General features: G+C 42.5%; 1 protein-coding gene across 1 annotated transcript in view; it reads right to left on the bottom strand.

Annotated features, from left to right (window-relative positions):
- The window catches only part of ARHGAP44 (Rho GTPase activating protein 44), a 524,893-nt gene that overhangs the window by 324,092 nt on the left and 184,102 nt on the right, over positions 1 to 16,699 (bottom strand). The window lies entirely within an intron of this gene.

The following is a 16,699-nucleotide window of genomic DNA, read 5'->3' as shown; positions in this document are numbered from 1 at the left end:
GGAAGGTTTTGGTTATGGATAGCAGGTAAGATATTTGTTTTTCACATTTGCGTCAGGGAGGAGTGGGCATGTTATGTTGCCCTCCCATTATCCTCTACCCGGTCACAGTAGTTGAAAGCAGGGGCAGATGAATTTTGGGGGGCCATGCATAATATAAAATTATAGAAGGGTAAAACGTGAATTACTAGGATTTTTTCACCTCCGGGTTCTGAGTGACATAGACAACTCGAGCATTGCTCTTGTTGTCTATTTGACAACACTCAGAACCCCTCATTGAAAAACATCCCCGTAATTCACTGTTATCCATCTATAACTCTATATATTATTGGAGAATTGTGACACAGTCAGTTGCCGATTTTAAAGGAATTATGTTAGAATTCCACTGTAATAACTTATTACAGTTGAGTTATGACATCACAATGTCTGCTGCCAGAGCCAGCAGTCCAGTGGAAAAGCAGGTGAAATCACAGAGCATAATTAAAGCAGCTGTTTACAGAGCAAAAATGGCAACATTGCCTATCTTTCTTCTGCTCTGCTTTTTTAGCTGTACATTGAGAAGAAGAAAGGAGATATTTATGACAATATGTTTATTATATGCACTCCTGTGGTAATTAGAGAAAACTTAGAATCTTTCTGCAAGATTCTATTTGTGTTCTTTATTTTTGCAAACACGCTCTCTCTTCCATATGAAAGAGTTAAGTACCCATGATTTAAGTGGTTTATGGGAAAGGTGATGGGGTGACAATGAATTATAAGGAATACAATACTCCCTGCTATACATGCTAAGGATATTACAAGTCATCTCGAAGTTCCATAACCTTATAAAGGAATTGGGCCTCCACCTGGTTCTTGTATATGGTCATGTAACTCCTCAGTGACTTGCAATATCCCTATAATACATGGGAGGGGTACTTTATCCCATATATATTCAATTTTTTTATAAAGAATCATTTAAACTGTATGGTCGGCCACATCCGACTACGACAGCTATGAAGTTATACTAATGCCACAATTTGCTATACATAGTAACATAACATAATGTAGGGCATAGCACAACATGGAAGCATAACATATATTAGCACAGTATAACACTCAGACATGTAGGGAATGGGGACACAGAGAATACTATACACACCACGATTTTCCCTGACACATTTTGCCAGGTAAGATGTGTTGAAATTTATTGGCTGAAAATGTGGAATACAAAGTCCGCATTTAATTTCCTATCTTGCTATACAAATGTAGAGTAGGAGTTAGTGGCAATGCCTGGTAAAAGCCTCACCCGAGGTAATTGCATTTACCATGTGCTATAAATACTCCAGACTTCACTGTAGCACTTGTAGTTAAGCCCTAAATGTGACCAGTACTTTACAAAGCCATAGCTGAATGTGTGACCCCCTATGAATAGCTCCTCTTTAAGCATAAAACACTGTCATATTTTCCCCCCAAATTCAGGGTCCAATCCAAAAAGCCTTTTGTCCATTTAATTTGAAATCCACAAAGCCTTTTCTCCATTTAATTTGAACACGCATAAACAAAAGAACAAGAACATTTTCTGGATATAAAATGTCATTTATGAAGATTGGTGGACTGTTGTGTTTAGAGATTGAAACTTCTGCTTCAATAGCATACATTTCACATTCACAATGTTGGGATTAAAAGCATTTTCATGAGTGTTTCTTTGTTAGCTTCCCTGAAAAAGTAGGTGAACTCTACAAGAACATTAATTTTAAGTAAATGTAAATAAAATTGATACTTGTATAGCGCACTATTCACCCGCAAGGGTCTCAAGGCGATTGTACTAATACTGCTGTGGAACCCATCCTGGCTTTCCCTGAGAGGCACCACTCCTGGGCACCCCCAAGGTAGAGGCCAGGCATCCTTAGCGTTGTGGGGGCCATTGTGGAGATTAAGCAAGCTATTGCCCAGAGTTGCATAGTGGGACTCCATGATTGGAATAGGCACCAAGGCAAGAATTATCAGGTTCCTGGAATTTTGAGCCCAAGACCCGCCGAGGCGGGGAATCGAACCCTGGTCCCGGGCTAGACCTCTGCATCAGAGTTTGGCGCTCTAATCATTGAGCCACACTTCTGTGCCTACTGCAGAAAGTTTCCAAGTCTGTAAATACATACTAATTTGCTCCTATCAAAAGAGTAAGGGCCTTTCCAGGGTGTGAAAAAGGGAGGGTACGCCCATACTTATAAGGGGTTAGTGTAATGTTTTTTTTCCCACAGGTAAAAAAGTTACATGCACAAATGCAAGCCTCATCAAAGAACTGAAGCAGAATTTCTTCTGCAAACCATGCAAACAGCTCTAACTGCCAAGGTGGAGGTCTGAAAGGAAGAGGCAACCTCCATATATGCATTCACTTTTGCAACATCCTTCACGAACCGCTCCCACTTTGCAAAACTTTACTGACTAGCAATTGCAGTCAATAATCTTACAGTGCTTAAAGGCAACATAAGCAGTCACAAGGCATTCAAGTGTGTCCTTGTGAGTCAGAAGGAGGATTAATAACTCAGCCTTGAACTTGCAATTCACAAAGCCTCACAATGAGTTGAGAAGGAGTGATAACCTTTTGTTGATTCAAAATGAGCCTTTCTCACCCTGGCTTACTTCAGCTGCAAGAAGCCAGGCAACCTCGGCTTTACAGATGTTTTATTGAAAGCCATTTTTGTTAATCAAAAACCTCGAACGTTCAATACCTTTGTTTTCACTAATTTCCCTTACCTTCTAGTCTCTAGCACCACTCTCCTTGTGTTAACTCACAATGAAGGTTCTGTCCCACTTCAAAGAAAATGGAGTCATTTGAGAACCTGCAAAGCTACTTTTTACTAGAGATTATTGAAACCTCACTTAGGTCCAGTTCAGTCAAATTTTAGGACTGGACAATGAAGACTCCAGGTCTTACTATGAGCTTACCAGTAAAATGAAGAGGTATTACTGCACACAGAATTATCAATACTGTGTGGTTGATTTGGCCTGGGTATAGTATTGATATATGTTTTAAATGTTTTCCGTTGGAATAACGCATGCATGCAGGATTGATCTTCTACGCACTGATTTACACATGGTTTGCCTCTTTCTGAGTATTTGTCTCAATTTACATCTCATCACTTTTCTGATGAAGTGTGAACAGGGAAAATTACCTGATGTGTGGGATTTTCCTAACAACACGGAATCCTAGTTGGGGTGGAAAATCCTATTTAACCCAGACTCTAAATCACAAGAGAACTCAAAATAAGCCAGTTTCTGATCTTTGATGAGATGGAAAATCTTACTCCACAACTGTGGGTATTACTTTTTCACTAATACCATCATGCATTTTTCATAAATCTGGTTCCTATAATCTGGATTTGCCTAATAATTCCATAACATAACATAGCATGATATTATATGACTTGAAAGGATTTGCTTTTAGAGCATACATTCACCCCAAGGAGTATTTTGGCAGTGGTGACAGATAAGGGATGTCTATTGTTGCGCAACTCATTCACATTCATGCTTTCACAATAAGAGGAGGGAAACCTAATTTCCTTGTTCACATTGAACTTTCCAGTTCGAATTGCATGTATCTGTAGTCGCTCTTTTGTTTTCCATTACTTTCCAAATATAGTTTTTCAATAAATTTCCAGACGTTGTTGTCTTTTTCCATTAAGTTCTTTTTATTAAGTATCCTATTCCATCATATTTCAAACAGACCCAGCCACCACGTTTCACCCCTTGTAGGGAATTCATCAGGGCCTAAACCCATTTTGTTTTAAAAACATGTAATCAATACTTCTCACTTATTAAAATCAACAACTCTGGTTCTTATTTTTACATTACATTTTCTACATTTTTGGATTTGAGTTTTGTGGGCAGAACTCCAGCTTCGACACCTCGTCAGGGGTAGTAAGCGCTATATAAATGCAAAAGCAATACAATAAGATTGGGATATTTGACTGGTGCCATCCAGAAACACCACTGCTGGCTGTATTTTTGAAATTATCAATCATACTCTTGTTATCACCACGAAAGGATGAAAGGCTTCCTTTACTTGCTGGTATGGGAGATCTTGTGACTAGCGGGGCACACTCAGATCCCAGATGCATCGGCTCTCACCAGATCCAGCATAAACTATCTGCTGCTTATAGAGTGCTTGTTTGGCCTAAGGTGTCTTAATGCTTGCTGATTTAGCACACAGTGACAAGCATCCTACAGGGAATAGGAATGCCTTCAGTTTTATTTCATGAATTACAAAGCGATTGATGGCAGAGGACCACAGGCAGGCTGCAGCACATGGCACGAGCGTACATCAATTCTCTGACCACGAAAATGGGCAAGATTAACAAGCTGGACTGCGAGGATCACACAGCTCTTGTAAAACCTGTCATTTATTTTCTGTTTGTGTTTCCAATTCAAAGTTTAAATGTGGTATTTTACTGTAGTGAGGCACAGACCTGACAAAATCGATTGTCTAGCCCAGAAAGGTAGCTGTCATACCTAAATCCCCTACCGTATTATGCAACTTTTCCCTGTCACAGCTAGATGGTGGGGGTGAGGGGAGGACATCCCTCTCTGAAAGGAATCCCCGGGCCATAGGGAAAAACGTCCAAGATCTGGAAATCATCTCCTGGAATGTGGCAGGTATTACACCGAAACTACATGATCCAGACTGGTGTTCCATGATGGATACATTTCACATTTGTCTTCTGCAAGAAACCTGGGCAGTAGAAAAGGTGTACAGGGTTGGCTATACTACTTTAAATATTGAAGCCAAAAAGGGGCAAATGGGTCGACCTGTAGGTGGTCTTCTGATTTGGATTAAAAATACAATAGCCTGCAAACTCAAAGTTCTCGATTTAGGCTCAGTGGATATTTTGGGGTTGTCATTAGGGATTCTGAAAGGGAAACCCCCAATATAGTTAATAAACTTATATAATCGTTGTTGTAATCCACACAAACTTTCTGACACTATAACTACATTGTCAAACCGTTTAGAACTAGATAGAGGGAACCATCAATTGATAGTTGCTGGCGATTTTAATGTCTCGTTTGAGCCGGTAGATTATATTCAGGAACTAATAGCTGAGAAAGATGAAGTAAGAGGCATTAAGAAACTAGAAATCCCGCCAATCAAAAAGAGTACAAGGTTTGCACAACAGGTCATGTCCCTTACTATTGATTTTGGTGTTCGGGCCTGTAATGGCAGAACAACATCTGAAAGAACTGCAAGCCATACATTCCAGAGAGGGTCAAGTAGATCCAGAATAGACTACATCTTGGTCGATATCGATCTATGCCCAATGTAAAGGATATGATGGTCCAGAATAGGTCTGATAGCGACCGTAATGCCCTTGTATTAACAATGTCTAACCTAGTAGCGTGGCAAAGGGAAACCATTCAAAAAAGCGCTCCTGTGGCAGCAAGTAATAATGAGAAAAGGATAAGGTGGCCGATGATACTATCTGATGGGGAATCTCTCCCTAAGATATACCAAAAGGTTGAGCTAGCTCTTTCTGACCTTATGCTGATTAATGGTGGAGTGGCAGATACTATGACAATCTTTTCACGTCTAAATTCCAAGCTCAGAGCCCACTTCTCTAGGGAGTATGGAAAAATTATTCCTGTAAGACACAATGCTCCCTGGTTTAACAGGAACTGTGAACAAGCTAGCACTAACTTGATAACTGCAGTTAAAAATAAATCACCACAAGCCATTACAGAAAGCAAGAAGAGGTATAAGGCTGCGCAAGGGGAGGCAAAAAGGGATTGGGAGGGTGAAAAGTGGAGGTCACTTCTGGTGGCATCTAAAGAGAGAAATAGTCAAGCCTTTTGGTGTCTTCAATCAGACGGCAAATCCCAAAATAGTGGAAAATTTCCATCTGCAACCTCAAATTTGGGAGGAGTACTTTCGGAACCTGTACCTAGATCAGAGTGATCGGTCTGTTATGCCCCTGAGAGTAAATTCATCCAGCTTGACCTCGGAGGATGGTAGTCTGATCACGGTTGGTGAGACCATATTGGCTATAAAAACCCTCAAGAAAGGGAAGGCACCTGGCTTGGACAAGCTACCAGGAGACATGTATGGGGCGGAACCGGAAATCTGGGGTCCCTTACTTACTTCATTCTTTATTGCCATCATGGGAGGAGGTGAGATTCCAGGGTCATGGAAAGGTGCCGAAATCATCCCAATATACAGGAAAGGAGATAATGGGTCCCCGGAAAATTATAAGCCAATTAGCCTCATAGATGTCTCCCAGAAAATCTTTGGCAAAATTGTCCTAGCCAGAATTCATCTATGGATCGTGGAACATAACATCCTTTTCGATCTCCAGGCAGGCTTCAGGATATCCACAAGCACAACTGATCAGGTGTTCAGATTTCTGATGTTAGTCTCAAAAGAAGTTACCATCGCTAGAGGCCACCTGTACGTTGTGTTCGTGGACCTTAAGATTGCTTTTGATTCCATTGATCGATCCATCCTGTGGTCTGTTCTGAGAGATATGGGCCTACCATTATATCTAGTTGACATATTGATCTGTATGCATTTTAATACCTTTGCTAGAGTTAGATGGAACAGTGATGGTGGCCTAACCGGAAAGATCCCGATCCAAAAAGGTGTCAGACAAAGGTGTGTCTTAGTCCCCACCCTATTTTCACTCTTTATTAATGGGATTATAGGTGATCTCTTTAATTGTGGTGGTGATCCTCCTAAAATGGGGGTAGAGTGGTACCCTGCTTGCTCTTTGCGGATGATACACTCCTAATGGCTAGAACCCCAAGGGGAATTCAGAATTTACTAAGTAGTTTCAAAAGGGCTTGTCGAGCTCGAGGACTGACGATTAATTGTAAGAATGGTGTTTAACCCATATAAACATGATAAGGGAAAATTAATGTTGTATTCCTAAGTCCTAGAGTGGGTTAAGGTGTTCGATTATCTTGGGGTCTGTATTAGTGAGAATCTAGCATGGTCTTATCAAATTGAAAAGAGTACCATTTGCCTCTAACATATAGATAGCGCGATTGTCAAGAGATCCAGAACATCTCAGTTTAGACCCATTTCTCCGCTACTTGAGTTGCACAGGGCCAAGGGCCTGGGAGCGGCACTATATGGAGCAGAGCTGTGGGGTCTCGAAAATCTACAGGAATTATAGCTCGCTGAGAATAAATTTATTAGGGCCATTCTGAATCTGCCAAAGAATACTCCCTTGTTACCATTGAGATTGGACCTGGGGCTCAGACCGATTGGCCACTTTGCTATCCTTAGAGCCCTGATCTTTTGGATCAGGATCTGGGATAGTAAATCACAAGTTCCCATAATGGAAGCCTTGATAGAGCGGATTGCTCTTCAAAAACAACCAGACGTATAAAGTGGCTAAATTTGATCAGGGACTGGTTAGTCAGATTAAATCTGGCTTCCCTATGGGAGGATCCTGGCTCTATCAAAAGCAGTATGGTCCCTACATTAAAACTAAGGTACTGGGAATTCCAAAATCGATCTAGTCTTGAGTGCAATGTACATGGCTCCTTGACATCCAGCTTCCTAAATGCAAAGGCTTGTTACGATGTTGAGGTATGTCTGGATGATATCGAGCCACCCCAAGCTAGAGTATTGTTTCTCCAATTTAGATATGGGACTTTGCCCCTTAATAGTTGGAGATCAAGTTGGAGTAACACTGGCTTAACTTCACTATGCCCTGCATGCTTTTCTGCATCTGAGTCCAACATACATTTTCTTTTTCATTGCCATGAATACGATGACCATAGGAGACAATGGATTGTACCAGTTTGTAGGCTACTGTCTTGTAGTAGGCCAGTCGAGGCATTTAGAATATTTTCATCTGACACTGCGAGGTGATTGGCTTTTGCTTTTTCCAGATATTTGTTATTTGCTTGGTGGAGGAGATACAAGATAATCAAATCTACTCTGGGGAGTAGATTATGATCTCGATACTGTTTATATAAGTCTGTATTGACGCTGATGTATTGTAACTGTTTTTGGAATCTGACTATGCCCACATTAGTACACACTGACAGATGAATTATGACTGTTATCTGATTTGTTCTTAATTAAGTTTGCTGCTAAAGGGTCTTGGGATCAAATGTTTTTTAACTAGAATTTTTTAATCGTTGTTTTATGAGAAATTTTTATTATTTTAAACTGTATTCCTTTTTGCAATGATCAAGCAATTGATCAGATAAATAAATATTCATTCATTACTGTAGTGAGTGGTTACTGCCTTATAGTGGAATTATGACTTCTATCGTGGAAATACAATGCTCTCACAACTGCACTAGGAAAATAAGGTTGCCATCTGGTGTGGCCTGGTCGCTGTGAGTTATTTTTAGCCATGATATATTGGAATATTTGATTTCAAGGAACATTGGTCAAACAATGTTACATTTTCTCGGTTCAGGAATTTATCCATGGCATTGCTTCAATAGGGACAACGAGGCCTGAAAGATGCCCCACGCTACAAGTGGCTATAATTAAAGCAGACGTGTCCGACGTGGGTCGAAGACGGCCAGATCCATGACAGATGTATCATATCCAAATCATTTGACTTTACATACAGCAAATGTAAATGAATCTCAAACAGTCAGTGGCTATTCTGATAATCTGGCTTGAATCCCATTGTAGAGGACCTGCATAGGACACCACTGAATTAAAGCCATAGATCTGACGCTCCGGTTGCACTATTGAGCAGCGCTTCAGGAGTCTCTACCCCCATACAGAGCACCATAGCTTGGCTAATTTGGAATAATGGACCCAACTCATAAATCTCCACTCATATTAGTACTCCTCTGCTGCATTTTTGCAAATCTCAAACATTCTGAGTAGTACCTCCGGAGGGTGCACAAGTCACAGGTTTCCAAGTGAACTTCTGGCAATTGGCAATGTGAGGTGATATTTTTAGGTCAAAGCCTACCAGACAGCACAGTTGTCTGGTTTTCTAACAACATCTTGAGGACATTCTGAAAGCTTCCTGAGAATGCATTCCGCCCATTGCTTACCATTGGCTTTGCGATTTGTAACTCACATTTCCTTGCTTTCTATTTGCTGACTTTATTTGTTTTAGGTTGCCCAGCTTGAGTTTGCACCTTCCCTTGCACAAACTTTATTTACTGTATTCTTCCACAGTACTGAATTTCTATTAACAGGCCTTTAAATCTTGTTCTTATCTTATCACATTAGCCTTTCATTCAAAGGCAGGGGTCAAATGTCAGGCTTTGTCCTCCAAGGAGCTTCTTTTCTTTTCACTTTCTGACTTCAAAGTGAGAGGATTTATGTGAGAACTCTGCTGAGTACCAATATGATACAGAAAGGCTGTAGGAATTTATTTTTTCTAACTGGATACTCGAAGTGTGCTGTACAACGTTTTTTTTACTAGCACAAAACAAAATATAAATGTCCATAAATTAATAGGCTGATATTTCCGAATATGGAAAGCACAAATGAAGCACATTTGTTTTTGTAATTCTGAAGTGTGGTGGAAACAAATATTTGAATGTGAGAGAGCGCAATTTGAATAAAAAGTATATCCGAACCATAGTCACAAGCATATCGCATAAACGTAGAAGTTGTAACGTGAAATAGCACTTGTAGCATAAATGTAGTAGCCGATGTAACCAATGTAATAGGAAATGTATTTGTATTTACATTAGTATTAGAAGGCCGTATACGTATTGGGCTAATATAGAAATGTATAGAAACGCTTACGGACACCAGAACGTGCAAAACAGAATTCATGTACGTGTATAATTCTAAATGGAGAAAGCGGCGAGAAATGTAAAGTGAAGAAATGTGCAGAGCATATATAGCACGGTGTAAGTATAGGAATGAGAATACAACATTTTATTCTATGTAAGATTTATTCTATGTAAGATTTATTCTATGTAAGATGCATTCGCTTATAATCAAGGGATTTGCTAAATTCGATTATATATAAATGTGTGTTAAAGGTTATACTGTGTAGAAGAGTTTGTAGGAATGTTAGAAGAGTTTGGTCATGTGTGATTTTAACCTGACTGACCAAGGGTTCGCAGGAGTGTAGTCCGCTGTATGTAATTTAGTGGGCTCACAGGAATCGTGGATAGCTTTGATCTAAATGTGCGAGCCAAGAGTCAAAGTTTTTGTTAGATTTAAGGTGACAATGCTAGACTAAGTTTATGGCCTAAGTGAGATAAGAGACGCTTGGAATTTGGGTCTTGTTTAGAAATGACCATTCACAGGACCAAATGAGGTTAAGAACATAGTCGTAAAGAATGAAGTTCTGATGAGGTGATAGACTTTGCTCTGAAAGTGTCAACTGGAATGTCAATGAAGTCACCAGCACGAAGACGAAGATGGCGTCTAAGAAGAAAGGTCAACTTAACGGACGACGCGAAGAGACGAAGCTATGGAAAGACCTAGAGAATGACATCATATGTATGTGTATGCGGTGGGCGTCAAGGGGCGTTCCATCCATACTGTGATTGTGTATTTAGGGACAGCACCCAGGGGAGAAGGGCAGCACAAGAGCTCAGAGCGAGCGCAGAAAGAGCAGAGCGCAAGAGAGCAGTAGGCCGAGGACCCTTAGAGAGCGGATGGGTAGGCAGAAAGGGTACTGCTTCTCGACATAAGTTACCGTTAGAGGCTAAGAGAGTTTGAACTTCTTTGGAAGTCAAACTGCTGACACCTTTTTAGGGTAAAAGGAACTTGAGAAGTAGGGATGTCACCTAGCATAGAGTAGGGACAGATTTAACTTGTATTCTTTTCTTTTTATAGATGACGCAACGGAACCACTTTGTATCTATGCTTTTTAATCTGCTGATTCTTGAATTGACTTTAATCGTATTCTTTTGTAGACTTAGGTTCTTTAGGGAATTTATGTTCCTTCTAGTTCCTGTGTATTTGTTGAATCTTATCCTGAGAGGATTGTATATGCACTTAATTCTGATTTTATATTAAACTTTTAAAACTTTATCAGTCGTAAGTGGTTCTTCAGAGTTGCGTCAGTCTATGGGGTTGATTTAACCTATGTGGGGTTTGCCTTTTACTCAATGACAGAAAATAATCGATCCAAAATAGATGAATGAGATAGGTATCAAAGTGATCAGAAAAGATATCAAAATCTCATTCCCCGCAGTTGGTAGCAGAGAAAGATGGTTTTCTTCTTGAGGAAGGCAACCTAGGTCAGGTCTAGATTACCCCAAGGTCCCTAGTCATCGACGACCAGAAGAAGAATCCCTGCCGAAGAAGGTGCTGACGGTGTGTCGAGAGAAAAGCAGCAGAGTCGGTCGAGAGTGAGTATAAGGGTCATGCGTTGCCAGATTGCGGTGTTTTGTGTTGTACCTGTGTTGTAATGTCAAGCGGAGTTGAATGCCTGTAGTGTGATTGAGGGAAGGTTGTGAGTGCGCGCAACCGGATAAAATCTTAAGTCCAGAGAGGGCTTAAGTGGTTCGGGTGTATCGAACACCCAGAGTAATTTGTCTACCATTTTAAAGGGGGTCATGAGGTACCATTGATCGCCCGCAGACCGATGATAGGGGGAGTGTTTGAGTGAGTGTATGAGTAACGGACGCTGGTCGTACGTTTACTGTGTGTAAGTAACCTATCAGTTAAGGCGAGCGTCTGAAGTGAGAGGAAGACGTCTCGTCAGTTGAGGTGACAATTACAGTTAGACTGTGGCCGTACAGTCAGAGAAAAGTGATCGCTTGGACGGAAGTAGTCATTTTTCGGCGTATGAATGAGACGTATGCAAGACCGCGAGGCAAGCTGAGAAAGGAGGGGAACTGCTGCAGAGGGGACGAGTGACGTCAGCGTAGAGCCGCGCTGAGATTGACCGATCAGCGTAGAACCGCGCTGGGATAGGCTGGTTAGCGAGAGACGCGTAGGGATTGGTGGTTTGTCATCGGGACGTAAACAAGGAAGAGAAGTAATAAAGGAAAATCGTAGATTACTGAAAATGAAGTGTTTTAAGCGTTTAAGGGCGATCTTTAAGAGAGATAGAGGAAACTTGTATGCAGGAGAAGAAGCTCCACCAGAAGGCACACCAGCTTATCATATGGCTGTGAATGTAGGGTTACACTCAATACTATGGATCTCCGAGTGGAATAAGCTAACAGAAGGGAATAAGGAACTGACGTTCCCGAGATACGGGACGTTTAGGGTAGAAGCATTGAACCAACTGAAAGCGGTAATGCTCGCAACGAGACCTCTACCGAGGCCAACACAGTTCGAAGCCCTTAGTGCATGGTTTAGAGCAGCACATGAAAAGAGCTTGAATAGACGCCAAGAAAGAGTGAGACGATCGGTAAAAGCAGTGCAGGATGCTAAATGGGACGATGAAGCTAAAAAGTGGAGAGTGCAAAGGATAGAAGCAGATAAACTGTTCACAATGTTAGAGACTACGGGAGAAAAGAAACCTCTAGAAGAAGATGAGGATAGCGAGCCAGATGAGGATCTGATAGAGAGGCTATTATTAGATAGACCACCTCCGTACAACAGGGAAGTCGAAAGTCCCGAACTACAGCAAGGGGACGGAGCTAGATGGGGGAATATAAATCGCTCCCCACATCAGAGTGGGATCCCAAGAAAGGTGAGGAAGTATCTCAATCTAGTCCAGTACAGAGAGTAGTAGGAAGATTCGTGGTCCAGAAGGTGCCAGAAACGGAGCATGCAAGGTCGTATCAATTGCCGGATGCTCTACAAGTACCTGTTACCATAGGTCCTATAGTGTCAATCTACAACCCAGAGGGAGCCCAGCAGGAGGAACAGGCACGATGGGACAGGGAAAGGGCAGAGATGGAAAGTAGGAATAATACGATCAATTCCCAAAGGCAGTTGCTAGCACCAAAGAGTCGGAGTACCCCATTAGATTCAGCAACGGGTCCCTGGATAGAACAGGGGGGTCAGAGAGGACAGATGGATCTGAGGGGACCGAAACCGAAAACCTTTAAGGAATTAAGGGAGTATTTGAAAGAATGGGATGCTGCCGAAGAGACTCAGAATAAAAGATTAGAAACAGAAGCAGAATGGAGAGATCAGGATAACAGGATCCTCTCTCACTGCGGAGCTGGCGAAAGCAGCCCGGAGTGGGAAAGAGGGAGTCAAGGAAGCAAAGGAGATACTTGCCATACCACCAGTGGCAGTAGGCAAGTGTGCGACGACAGGAGTGCAGGGTGTGGGGGAGTGCCTCGCCTCATCCTTAGTGAGGGAGAACGAAAGACGCAGGAGTACCGAGATAGTTTCAGGTGCACTCACCATGCCCCGGGCGAAAATGTGCGACATTGGAATCACGAGAGTATAGGGAGTCGCGAAGGGTCTCGCCATACATCCGGTGATCACGGACGAGATCGCGGAAACATGGAGGACCGTGAAGGATCTTATCGTTTATTGAGCGACACCAGACAGCAAGGGAGTTACAGTGCTTTAGAACAGAACAGAGGATCCTATCTCGCACCTAAAGAGTCCGATCCGAAAAGACAGGATGCAGTGATGGGGAATAGATCATTGTTCCACCATACCCCAAGGGAAGATGGGAAAGCTTGGGATTTAGAGAGGTGGGAACAAAGAGAAGCAAGAAGAACTCCTCATAGCTCACCTGTACCTAGACGTAGGACTCGCAGTGGGGGTGAGAGGGATGTAAAAGAACCACCTAGGAGTGAGATACTGAGAGCCGAGATAAAAGCAAAACGGCTCGATGTAATGAGTTTAAAATCAGATTTGGAGGACATAATAGACGGTACCTTGCCAATGGAAAGGATAGAGCTGTATGAACCGGATGAGATACTGTATATGTCTAAAGATGTTACTCGAAAAGCGAGGTCAGTTCATGAAAATTTATCTAATTTGGCAAACAGATATATGATAGACTTATCGCGAACTAAAGCTTTACAGGGTAACCATAGGCTAACTTGCACGGATCAGGATCTAGATGAGCGTAGGACGATTGGGCTGAAAGTGCACATAAAGGAACTGATCCTGAGTATCAGAGTATGGAGGGATTTGGATAAATGGGAGGAAAGATGGTCCAAGAGGGGATCCGTCAGAAGGAGTACACTTACTAGGTCCCCGGACGGAGAGCTAATGCGAATGGAAGCTTTCCCTTTGCGAGAAATCGCGAACGGAAACTACGTGCATGTGCCCTGGAGTAGGGGGGATTTAGCGGCATTTACCAATTCCTTTCCAAAGCTAAGAGAGAACCCCGTTGAGTGGTATAAGCAGGTAGAGAGGTTTGTGAAGATCTCTAAGGAACTGTGGATCGATTTGAACACTCTGTTCGATATCGTAGTACCCAGAGATTTGTGGACGGCATGCAAGCTTAGTATCGAATGGCCCACTTGTGAACCCGCGAGGGATGCACAGACGAATGGTCCATCAGAGAGAGTCATGGAAAAGTACGAGAGGGTAATTGCATGGTTAAAAGAGAAAGTGCCGGTGCAGGACATAGACTGGGTTAAGATAGATCGAACAACTCAGGAACCTAAAGAGACCGTACACGATTTCTATGAGAGATTGTTGAAAGCATTCAAACAGTACAGTGGGTTGGATGTAATGGACCCCAAAGACATAGGACAGTTTGTGTCGAAGTTCGTCCTAGGATTGAGACCAGACATAAGCCTGATGATTCAACAGCATTTGATCTGTTGGCAAAACAAACCTTTAGATGAGATTCTGAGGTATGCGAGGTACTGTAGCGATGAAATAGATTCGAAGGCAAAGAAACTTAAGGAAAAGCTGATGTTGGTGCAGATGCAATCAGCTGGAAAGGGTGGACAGCGCCAACAGGGAACAGGAACACTAGGAAAGAAACAGAATAATCAGAACAGAGAAGAGGAAGAAAGGCCGAGACCGAGGATAGAGATCGCGACACTGAAAAAGACAACGAGGTGCCATCAGTGTAACGAGGTGGGACATTGGAGACGCGAGTGTCCTTATAATGTCGAGACGGGGGAATTAGAACAGGAGGAGGATGAGGTTCAAACCAGCATGATAAAGGGAACAGCAGTCCCAAAGGGAAAGTTTATCAAAGGGGGGACTCAGACTCCTCGAGCCCCGTTTCCTCAACCGCCTCGCATTGCAAATGGAGGGAAAACCTACAGACAAATGCCACTGTTCGTAGGAGGAGAAGAATGCTACTACGTTGATCCCCTTACGGGACAACAAGTGAATAGGGATGAAGACTGTACTCTAGGAGCAGCCCTGGAGGTAGATCAGAGAGGACCATACGTGGAAGCTGAAGTAGCTGGATGTCCTACGACCTTTTTGGTGGATACGGGGGCCACTCGATCCACTTTGAGATCAGCGGTAGTCCCAGGTCTGCCAATGTCGGGAGAGACGATTCAGGTGGTAGGAGTCGCAAATAGGAGAATGCGAATCCTCTGACAGAACCAGTGTCAGTAAAAATAGGGAATTACAGTGATGAACATCAGTTTGTGATTTGTGATTCTAGTCCTGTGTGTTTGCTAGGAAGAGATCTGTTGTGTAAATTAAATTGCACAATATATTGCACACCTGAAGGAGTAGAAGTGCAGACTAATGATGATGATGCAGATTTTAAGGTTGTAAACTCGCAGGAATGCGTGGAATTATACCCTACCTTAACGGTGGAGGAACTTCCACAGGATTTGAAGGAGACTGTGTCAGCTGAGGTGTGGGATTTTACTGGGGAAGAAATAGGACTGATCAAAGGGGTAGAACCGGTAAAGATCATGGTAAAGCCCAATGCCGAGTATCCAAGAATACCACAATATAAGTTGACACCGGAGACGATTGCAGGAATAAAGCCTGTGATCGAGTCAATGATTAAACAGGGAATACTGAAGGAGATCGTGGGAAGTCCATGTAACTCCCCGATTATGGGTTTGCAGAAGCCTAGTGGAAAATACAGAATAGTGCAGGACCTTCGAAAGATTAATAATATTGTTGTTTCATGTTGTCCAGTGGTACCGAATCCATCAGTGATATTGTTTCAGATACCGTTCCAAGCTGAATGGTTCACAGTGATAGACTTATGCCAGGCTTTCTTTTCGATTCCTTTAGATGAAGATAGCCAATATCTTTTCGCTTTTAAGCTGGAAAATCGCGTTTTAACATGGTGTCGTATTCCCCAGGGGTATACAGAAAGCCCATCGATTTTTAACCAGCTGCTGAAGAAAAATCTTGAAAGTCTAGTACTGCCCAAGAACTCCGTTCTGGTCCAGTACATAGACGACCTCCTAGTGGCGTCAGAAACTGAGGAAGCATGCAAAACAGACACCATCACCTTGGTGAATCACTTGGCCGAGAACGGACACAAGGTGTCTCCAAGTAAATTGCAGTATTGTCTGACCGAAGTGCAATACTTGGGCCATAGGATTGAAAAGGGAAAACGGAAGGTGTCTCCAGACAGAATAGAGGCGATCATGAAAATGAATGCGCCTAAAACACAAAGAGAAGTCAGGATGTTTCTAGGCATGGTCGGTTATTGTCGGCAGTGGATAGCCAACTTTTCACTGAAGGCAAAACCGTTACTACAACTGACGCACAAAGGAGTGAGTGATCCGGTACCATGGGACAAAGATTGTTTGATGGCATTTTTGCAGTTGAGGGAGGACTTGTGTCGTGCCCCGGCTTTGGGAATGCCTGACTATGAGAAGCCATTCTTGCTTTACTGCTGCGAGAGAGAGGGTTGCGCTTTAGCAGTTTTGGCCCAGATACACGGAAATGCGCGTAGGCCAGTTGCGTATT

This window comes from Lissotriton vulgaris, chromosome 7, assembly GCF_964263255.1.
Source record: "Lissotriton vulgaris chromosome 7, aLisVul1.2, whole genome shotgun sequence".
Classification (NCBI taxonomy): domain Eukaryota; kingdom Metazoa; phylum Chordata; class Amphibia; order Caudata; family Salamandridae; genus Lissotriton; species Lissotriton vulgaris.
This window is presented reverse-complemented; position numbering and strand designations above follow the sequence as displayed.